This window comes from Vulpes vulpes, chromosome 6 (assembly GCF_048418805.1).
Source record: "Vulpes vulpes isolate BD-2025 chromosome 6, VulVul3, whole genome shotgun sequence".
In the NCBI taxonomy this organism is placed as follows: domain Eukaryota; kingdom Metazoa; phylum Chordata; class Mammalia; order Carnivora; family Canidae; genus Vulpes; species Vulpes vulpes.
In genome coordinates, this window is record NC_132785.1 from 92,643,345 (window position 1) to 92,652,811 (window position 9,467).

The 9,467-nt window shown below is 43.2% G+C and overlaps 1 pseudogene; it reads right to left on the reverse strand.

Annotated features, from left to right (window-relative positions):
* Positions 1-3,691: 3,691 nt before the first annotated feature.
* Positions 3,692-4,672, reverse strand: LOC112921328 (3-beta-hydroxysteroid-Delta(8),Delta(7)-isomerase pseudogene; annotated as a pseudogene).
* Positions 4,673-9,467: the final 4,795 nt, after the last annotated feature.

Consider the following 9,467-nt stretch of genomic DNA (forward strand, 5'->3'; position numbering starts at 1 on the left):
GTACATGTTCGTCTAATCCTCTCAGTTTCCTGCAAGAGTGAGCTGTTATTATGCCCATTTTAAGAATGAGAAAACTGAGGATTGAAGAGAAAAGGAACATTTCCAAGATTGACTGACCAAGAAGAGGTAGAACCGGGATTCAGACCAGGCCTGGCCAAGATTTGGCTGTTTCCTTTTCACTGTATTGTATAGCTCATGACATTGCTGCGCAGGAATTTTATTGGAGGGTTTCTTACCTCTGTATTACAGGAGGTGCTTCTCAGCTCAGACTCAGTCTGGAAGTTTACTTCTAGGAAGAACAGAGTATAAACCCTCAAACCTGTCTGAATCATGGGCAATATCTGTGAATTGACTACTTCAGCTCAATCTAATAGACTTTTGTGTGTGCCAGTAGACGGTTTCTGATTCCCAAGTGACCCTGGCTCCTGGAGGTGGGGGGTGAATCTGCAGAATGGGTCTTCGGTTTGTTACAGTTCTGTCTGCCCTTGGTGTGGGCTTGCAGGGCTGACCCGAAGCTTTGAAGGAATTGAGACCATGATGGGGTTTCCTGCTGTCCCTTTTAAGGACTGAAGAATGAGATCCCCGACCTCACTGCAGAGAAGCATGCATGCACTTGGTTGTGGCACTGATGTCTTGCATCCCAGCACATGATTTTTACTTTTTTAAGATTTTATTTATTTATTCATGAGAGACACAGAGAAAGAGGCAGAGACACACAGGCAGAGGGAGAAGCAGGCTCCCTGGGTGGAGCCCACCATGGGACTTGATCCCAGGACCCCAGGATTATGCCCTGAGCTGAAGGCAGAGCTCAACCACCCAGCTACCCCGGCGTCCCTCAGCACATGATTTTTAGAAAGTATCCTCCTACTGTGCTGTAAAAAGAACTCCAGGCCTCTGCACCTTGGAGGCGGCAAGGGCGGTGTTTTCTTTAGCAAACAATAAAAGCATTTCTGTAGTCCCTGATTTCCCTTTTCCTTTCTACCCAACTTGTTATCTCATAAGACTGCAAAGAGACCTGGCAGGTCTTGACCCCACTGTGGAGTAGAGACAGAGGCTATTACACGGATTAGGAGGGCTGCCTGGCTGACACCTGCAGTGTCAAAGGTGATTGCTCAGGAACAAACGTTTTGTTCTTCATCCTGACATCTCCTCTTTCCAGTGCTGGACCTATTTTTGGTAGCCAGCGATACAAATTCCTCCACACCATCCTCAAATCGATCTCTTGAGCCTATAAATACTCTGAACCTCTACATGTGTGTGCACGCACACTTTATCAGCTTGCTCAGATAGTAAGTTTGATTTAGAGTCTCTTTTTTTCCCCTCAGGATTTTATTTATTTGAGAGAGAGTAAGTGGGCAGGAGCAGAGGGAGAGAGAATCTGAAGCAGACTCCCACTGAACACGGAGCCCAACTCGGGGTATGATCTCTTGACCCTGAAATCATGACCAGAGCCAAAACCAAGAGTCAGTCATCTACTGTTGGTCATAGTCACCATCTGTGCCACCCAGACACCCCTGATTTAGAGTCTTAAAGAGCTCCCTATGGATTTTTCTGCTCCTCCTCATGATCACTGGTTCCTCTTTATCCACCAGGGTATAAAGCCTCTGTGGAAGAAATCCATTCTGATCAAAGCCTGGCCTGAACATGCCCTTCTGGTTGTGCTCAGGAACCTGTGTGCCTGAGGGGTGGACAGAGCGGCTCTCATAGGAGCTGAGGGAATAGCAGGATAGGGTGTCGTCCTGTGGGTTTGCAGTGGCTCTAGGCTTGAGACCAAAGGAGAGGGATGGAAGAAGGGGACCCCTGTGATGCCATGGTTCTTCTTCAGAAGTGAAGTATGTAACAGGTCATAAGCCAGGCCAAAAAAGGAGAAATAACTGCAAGATGAGGATAGTTGAACAAAAGAAAGTATATTTAAGTACTTAGTGGCAACATGTTTTTAAGTTTCAAGGAGGTAATGCCTCTGAGCAGGTCCAGAAACCATAAATGGGTTTCTAAGGCAGTGGAAACCACTCCTCAAAGATGTTGTTCACAACAACCGTAAAATTTGTACAGGCCTTAGCTCACCCCAAGCACAATGCACAAGCCAGGACACATACGAATCACTGAGTCCCTGCTGCATCTCCGTGATATATGCAGTCTCAATCCCATTTCACACATCCAGCAATGGAGGCACAGCATAGAAGTCACCGGCTGGAAACCACAAAGGGATGCATGGCAGCACCAGGCTTCCCATGAAGGTTTGACTCTAAACCCCTAGCTTGTTCTCTTTTCCCAGTTTGATGACTAGGCTTCGAAGCAATGTTGGTGTGAGGCAATTTGGTGGTAGAAAACACCCTGCCTATTTCACAGGACTGTGGTCAGGATACAGAGATTACATGTGTGAAAGCGTTTTGAGAACCATGCAATGCTGTCCAAGTAAAAAGAAGCATTATTATTGCTGTCATTGGTCATTTAATTTTCCAACTCTGTCGGTGGATTCTGAGTGTACATCACATATGCCATCACTAGAGGGAGGCAACAGACAATGTTTATAAGCAAACTTGGTCTTGGAAGGAAAATATATTTTTCTTGTAAATGATGCTCAGGAGTTTAAAATAGAAAAGCAAAGGTTTGTAGCCATTCTCATCAAGGTTTGATCATGTGTATTTGTTGAGGTGTTTCCACAAACGCCTGCTAGACTCTTATGAATGCTTTTGAATAGTGGGTATTTTCCCCCAAAACGAATGGATGATATTAAAGGTGAAGAATTTACTCTTTCTCTTTGTTCTCTGGCTTCTTGCTTTCTGTCTCCTTTGTGATCATTTTTGTTTTTGTTGAGGTTCAACATATCCTTCTTTCTCTCCACTTCATTTCAGTTCAGTAAGGCACGTTCTTGACCCTTCCCATCTCTTTAATGGTGTTCTCCTGAGCTGGCCTCTTTGACTATTGTATATGGACCATTTGATGGTTATTTTTACATCATTGTCATTTGTATTTTTCTCTCTGTTATCTTCTCTTGCCATTCTTCTAGAATTCTTCAGCTCCCTTCTGCTAGGTGGAAAGAATGCTGGACCAAGAGTTCAAGCCTAGTGAATATCCCTTACTAGGTATTTGACCATGAGACACAGAAGAATCCCACTGAGCCTTTTTTCAGAGATAATTATAATTTCCATGCTTACTCTCCAAGCCATTATTTTGTAACCCATATTAATCTGGTTCTTGTCTCTGCTTTTATGCAGAATTATCCAAATAGTCCACTTACTCTCCTACTTTGAAATATTTCTGGGAGTCAGTCCCCAGGTACTCATGAAGAAGTCTCCACCTGCAGAGTCTGTTCTGTTTCATCAGATGATCCCTCAGCCATAGTAGATTCTTCTGTGGCTTCCCTGGAACCAAAGCTGCGTGGGGCTCTGTTGCTAAAGAGAAGAGGGTCTCTCTTACTTTTACGTTACCACCTGTTGGAAGACTCCCAAAGCAGTACCATTAGAGCTTCCATATCAGGTTGCCTCTCTCTCACATTCAGGATTGGCTGGAGGTGGATTCATATACTAGCCCCCACACTTTTATCATGAGAACCTCTATCTCCTTTAACAACCAAGAACCAATCAGTTGTGCTGAACTCTTTCCCTTAGGATGATTCCTACCTTTCTGTGCTGCTCTGAAAACAGGTTATTTGCCAGACATAATACAGTTTTGTTTTGTTTTGTTTTTTTTAGGGTCAAGATCTTTTATTTCCTGATTTTAAAAACTGCCACCATCATGGCCCTCCTAGGTTCTTCTGCACCTTTGTCCCAGTGGCTCCTGGCAGTAGCTCCACACAACTCCTTTCTTGCCCCTGCCTTTGGTCCTTCTGGTCTTTGCCCATCAGCTTGAATTTGACAGATCAATTTGCTTTGTTCCTCCAACCTGTGGGAGTAAGGACTGGATTCTTCTTCCTGGTGGAGGGTTCCTCATCAGCCAATGTTCAAGCCCAGCCTACTACTGATTAGTTCTAGTTGCTCTTGGCTTTTGTGCCTTTGGCATCCAGCACGCTCTAGGCATGAGCAAGCTGCTTTACAGAATCTAGCACGAGGATTCCAGGCAGCACCAGCCACAAGCCGTTCATGAAGACACAGTAAAACCAGAAGTAGAGCGGGTGGCCCAGCTCCCCATGCTGGAATCCGTCCCGGTGCTCTGTTAGGAAATAGAGCACATCCCCATAGATCTGACCCACAGAGACCACAAGTTGTAAGATGAAGCGCAGGGGCTGCTGGCGGAGAAAGGTGATCACCACCCACAGGCTGAGTGGTCTCCAAAGGCAAGCTGTGATGGTCTCCATGCATATCGTAAAGTTGTCACTCAGGATGTATCGGCTGTCTCCCTTGGCATACTCTTTCCAGAGATGGGACAAGAAAGCTTGGTCTCCAAGAAGGTCTTTGTGATAAAGGCTGAACCAGCCCTCAATCACCATGTGAATGAACCCACACACTGCAAACCAGCACAGGGACAGTCGCCGCCAAGTCCCCAGGAGGATGACCGCAGCACGACCTGACAACAGCCATGTGGTCACAACCAAGACCCCAGAGACAGAGAAGAGGCCAGCCAGGAGATGCCAAGTGGGGCAGTCGTTAGGCACAAAGTTGTCCAGCCTCAGCTGCTGAGGCCAATATGGGTGCAAGGAGCTGGCATTGGTGGTCATGTCTTTGTAGGCTGATGGCCAGCGGTGCGGTCACGGCAGCCTCTCTCACACACTCCCGCCATAATACAGTTTTTGAATCTATTAGAGGACAAATCTTGAGTTCTTCCCATAAGACTATGTCTCACGCACATAGACTGTTGTTAGACCCATTCCCATGGCCCCTGAACATATCTGGACCCCTGTAGAGGACAATGGGAAGCTCTGGCTGAAGAGAAGATCTCTGCTTTAGTTGAAACTATAAGTATCCTCTTGTCCAGTCCTTTATGGTTCTTCTTCCTTCTTCCACATTTCTCTCAATCTTTTTTTTTCATTTTATTTTTCACTTTCTTTTTTACATTTTTTAAAAAGATTTTTATTTATTTATTCATAGAGACACAGAGAGAGAGAGAGGCAGAGACATAGGCAGAGGGAGAAGCAGGCTCCATTCAGGGAGCCTGACGTGGGACTCAATCCTGGGCCTCCAAGATCACACCCCAGGCTGCAGGCAGCGCTAAACTGCTGTGCCACAGGGGCTGCCCCTTTTTTACATTTTTAAAAAATTTATTTTATTTTATTTTATTTTATTTTTTTTATTTTTTTTTTTTCATTTTTAAAAAATTTAAATTCAGGGCAGCCCCAGTGGCCCAGTGGTTTAGCGCTGCTTTCCGCCCGGGGCCATGATCCTGGAGACTGGGGATCGAGTCCCATGTCAGGCTCCCTGCATGGAGCCTGCTTCTCCCTCTGTCTGTGTCTCTGCCTCTCTCTCTCTCTGTGTCTGTCGTAAATAAATAAAAAATCTTTAAAAAAATAAAATAAAATTTAAATTCAATTTGCCAACATATAGTATAACACCCAGTGCTCATCCCATCTTTCATTTTAAATACCACTCTTACATGTTCAAAGAACAACTGAAGTGGATATGTCAACAGGACACAAAATTTGTTTAAAGGGGTTCCCCTAACCAAATTTGGGATAACCTGAGTATCAAAATTAATGATGACAGTAATGGATAGTAACACATTGCATTAACAAAAGAATCTACCAGTCTACATTTATACTAAATGCAAGGGAGAGGGGTGAAGGAAAAGCCTTTCTTTGTAGGAGAATGCCAATTAATAAATCCAGAGGAATGACAGAATTACAAAACCATCATTTTTCAAACCACCACCATAATAATTAATTCAGGTAAGAATTACTAATAGATAATAGAGCCATTGCATGAAGGATATTCTCACAGTCTCAAAGCATGTATCACTCACTAATTATAAAAGGAAAAAGGCACCTTTATGATGGAAAAATCTTGCAGACACCACCTTAACTAAGTGATCAAACATCATAAATAATGGACAAATCAACCTCATGGCCTCTGGTGTGACACATGAAGATACAATACCACCCCCATGGATTCTTGCCAAAAGTGTTGAGCCTGAATCTAATCAAGAAGAAACAAACATCCAAATCAGGGAAATATACCAGAGAAAAGGAAATTAACAAGACATTTCAAATAACTGCAATGTATGGAGGTGCTTGGGTGACACTGTCAGTTAAGCGTCTGACTCTTGCTTTTGGCTCAAGTCATGATTTCAGGGTCATGAGATCAAGCCCCATGCAGCCTCCACACTTAGCCTGGAGTTGGCTTGAGATTCTCTCTCTCTCCCTCTGCTCCTCACCACATGCGTGCATCCTGTCTCTCAAATAAATAAATCTTTTTAAAAAAATAAATGCAATGTGTGATCCTTGATTGGACCCTAGATATTGGGGAAAAATCAGATACTAAAGGACAGCATTAGGACAATTGAGGAAGTTTGAATATGGTCAATAATAGTACTACATCAATGTTAGAAATCATAATTTATATCATAGAGGAAAAGTTAAAATTAAATTAGAAATAAAATGAAATAAAATGACATTCATTATTGGGGGCGTCTGGATGGCTTAGTTGGTTGGGCATCCAACTCTTGGTTTCAGGTTAGATTGTGATCTTAGCATCATGAGATTGAACCCCACCCACATTGGGCTCCATGCTTAGCCCAGAGTCAGCTTGAGATTCTCTCCCTCTCTCTGCCTCTGTCCCTCTTCCTGCTCATGCTCTCTGTTCCTCTAAAATCAATAATCTTTAAAAAATCATTTATTATTTATGCATTTGTGTCTCAGAAAACTAATCTCTATTTTTTTAAAAGTCTCCCAATTTTATAGGCTGGTAAATATTCCTGTGATCTTTACTTGCTCCTTTTCTGATATTCTCTTTCAATTTTCTTTGCTTTATATTTTGATTACAAGGATCTCACAAAGAAGAGGGAAAATCATCAAGAAATGGCAATTTGAAGGGCAACTTGGGTTGTCAGGACATATTGGACAGCATAAAACATGACCTTGTATTTACTTTCCATCCTTCCCTAACTCATCCTTCTTTCCCCTCACTTTACTGCCCTGGCATTGAGCTTCCCAACTAAAATAATTAGCCTTTAATTTTTGACGACACGGAATCTAACATAGGCTTTGGAGTTCAAAGTGAAGTTCCTTCTAAATTTTTCATCTAGGCCACTGTCCTATGCCATTTAGTTTTAGAGAAGGGACTCTAGGGCACCCCTGGTGGCTTAGCAGTTTAGCGCCGCCTTCGGCTGGAGGTTTAATCCTGAAGACCTGGGATTGAGTCCTCTGCCTGTGTCTCTGCCTCTCTCTCTCTCTCTCTCTCTGTGTCTATCAATCATAAATAAATAAATAAATATTTTTTTTTTTGGTCCTGACAATTCTTAAAGAGAGACAACCATTGTCCAATAAGTATATCTGCTTGGCCACACACAACATCTCCATTCAGGCTATAAAGAGCGGGGGAAATGTACCATAGGGCTGTCCATCAAAGGGAAGAATGGAGAGGGAATTTACCCATCTCTAGTCTCACTGGCCAAAATGTGGCCCATTTAATTTCCCTGAATTGCTGAGTGTCATTGAATGGCCCCGACCTCTAAGAAAACTAGGACCCCCAACACACATCTGTGGCTGATGCTCATTCACATCCAGAGGTGTTGGAAGGAGACAGACTCTGGACATCATAACCACACCAGAGCCTTGCCAGAGTCAATCCCCATCACAACAGGTGAGATGAAGTAAGGAGCTGCATCTAGGAGGTAGGTGGAGGCCAAGAAAATAAGAAGGGACGCTGAGATGTGTCAGATAAAATGACATGATTTGTAGTTAAAGGAAATCATTACTCTTTGCTCCTAATTTTCAACATAGCTGTCAATTCTGCCTGTGTCTCTGCCTCTCTCTCTCTCTCTCTCTGTGTCTATCATAAATAAATAAATAAATAAATAAATAAATAAATAAATAAATCTTAAGAAAAAAAAAAGAAAAAGAGAAGGGGCTCTATCCATGGACCAGAAAGTATGGGAAGCAGAACCCAGCAACTACATGGGAGAGGTGGACTCTGATCAGGGAGACTGATCTCCAGTGTTTCCATGGCAAGTTAGGAATTCAGAATCAGAGGACTATGACATTTCCGACCATCTTTCATTTCCTTGCTGTTTAACCCGGACCTGCCTTGATAAGGCTGCATCTTCTCTCTTTGGTCTATGCACTGGCATGCATGTATGCTTTCAGCCTTTAAATGTATTGTACTTAGATGATCCGAAATCCTCTGAGCCTTATATCATTCCTTCTTAATAAACAAAATGATGGCTCAGCCCCCAAAGACTGCAAATCTCTGTTGTGAATTAATGATATTAGCAAGTTACTATTATAACTTCCCATTCTAATCACTTGGAATGAATTCCTTTGCTCTGATGTGACTTCCAGATTCCTGTGGGGCTCTTCACAGATGAATTCTAGACAACTGAGCATCTTGTTGGCAAACAAAGAAATAAGAAATGGAACTTCTTCCCTACAGGGACTAAGAAAATGCTGACAGAAGTCCTGGTGTCCTCTAATAATGCCACCTCCTTTAGCACGTCACTTGTTCATCTGTTGGCCCTGGCTGTAGAGAAGTCAAACTGTGAGAAACCATGTGGTCACTAGAGACACATATTTCAAATCCCTTTCTATTGGCTCTCATACAACAATGACATAATTTAAGATTTCATGGCTAATGAATCTCTAGAAATCCAATTTAAGTCTTTAGGGTTTATAAAATATCCCCAAATTCTTCTGTAGATATCATAATGAAAATGCCAGAGCAAAACCACCCCATAGCAACATCCATTCCAAGCTAATGATGAGGGGCTGCCTTGGTAATGTCAGTATGAAAGCAGCTCCCTTGAGAAGAAAGAGGATTAGTTCATGACTTCAGAATTCTTTAGGCTGGGTCAGATCACAGAGAAGATGGAGAAAGGTCTTTGAGGGACTGGGAAAGCAACCCAGTAGTGCATGGTCCACATCTTTGTCTTTTTCCACTTCAAAATCCTCAGCCCTGATGCAGAGAGGTACACTGTGAGGTCTATGCCCCTTAAACTGAGACTGGAGCTTCTCCTGGAGTCAGAGCTTGAAGGAGAAGTCATTTAAAGTGATCCTCCCTGGGCTTTTCAAAGAAGTTCCATTTGGGTGTCTTGGGGGGCTCTGGCCTCAGAACCAGCGGTCACTGAGGCCTGCTCTGAAAGGAGCTTGTCCATGGATGTGTTTGTTGCAGGGACAACCAGAATGAAAACAGTCTGATGCATTTGAAGTCAAAGACTTTTTGCTAGGGTTCAGCATTTTCTTGATGACTTCTTTGGTGCCAGAGTGTCTGACTGCTGTTTTGTCTGGAGATGCGTCCAGAATTGACTACTGACAAATCAGCCTGGGGTTCAGTTTCCCTTTCTCTGTAGACTCAGCAGGACTGTCAGCTGAAAGGCTATCG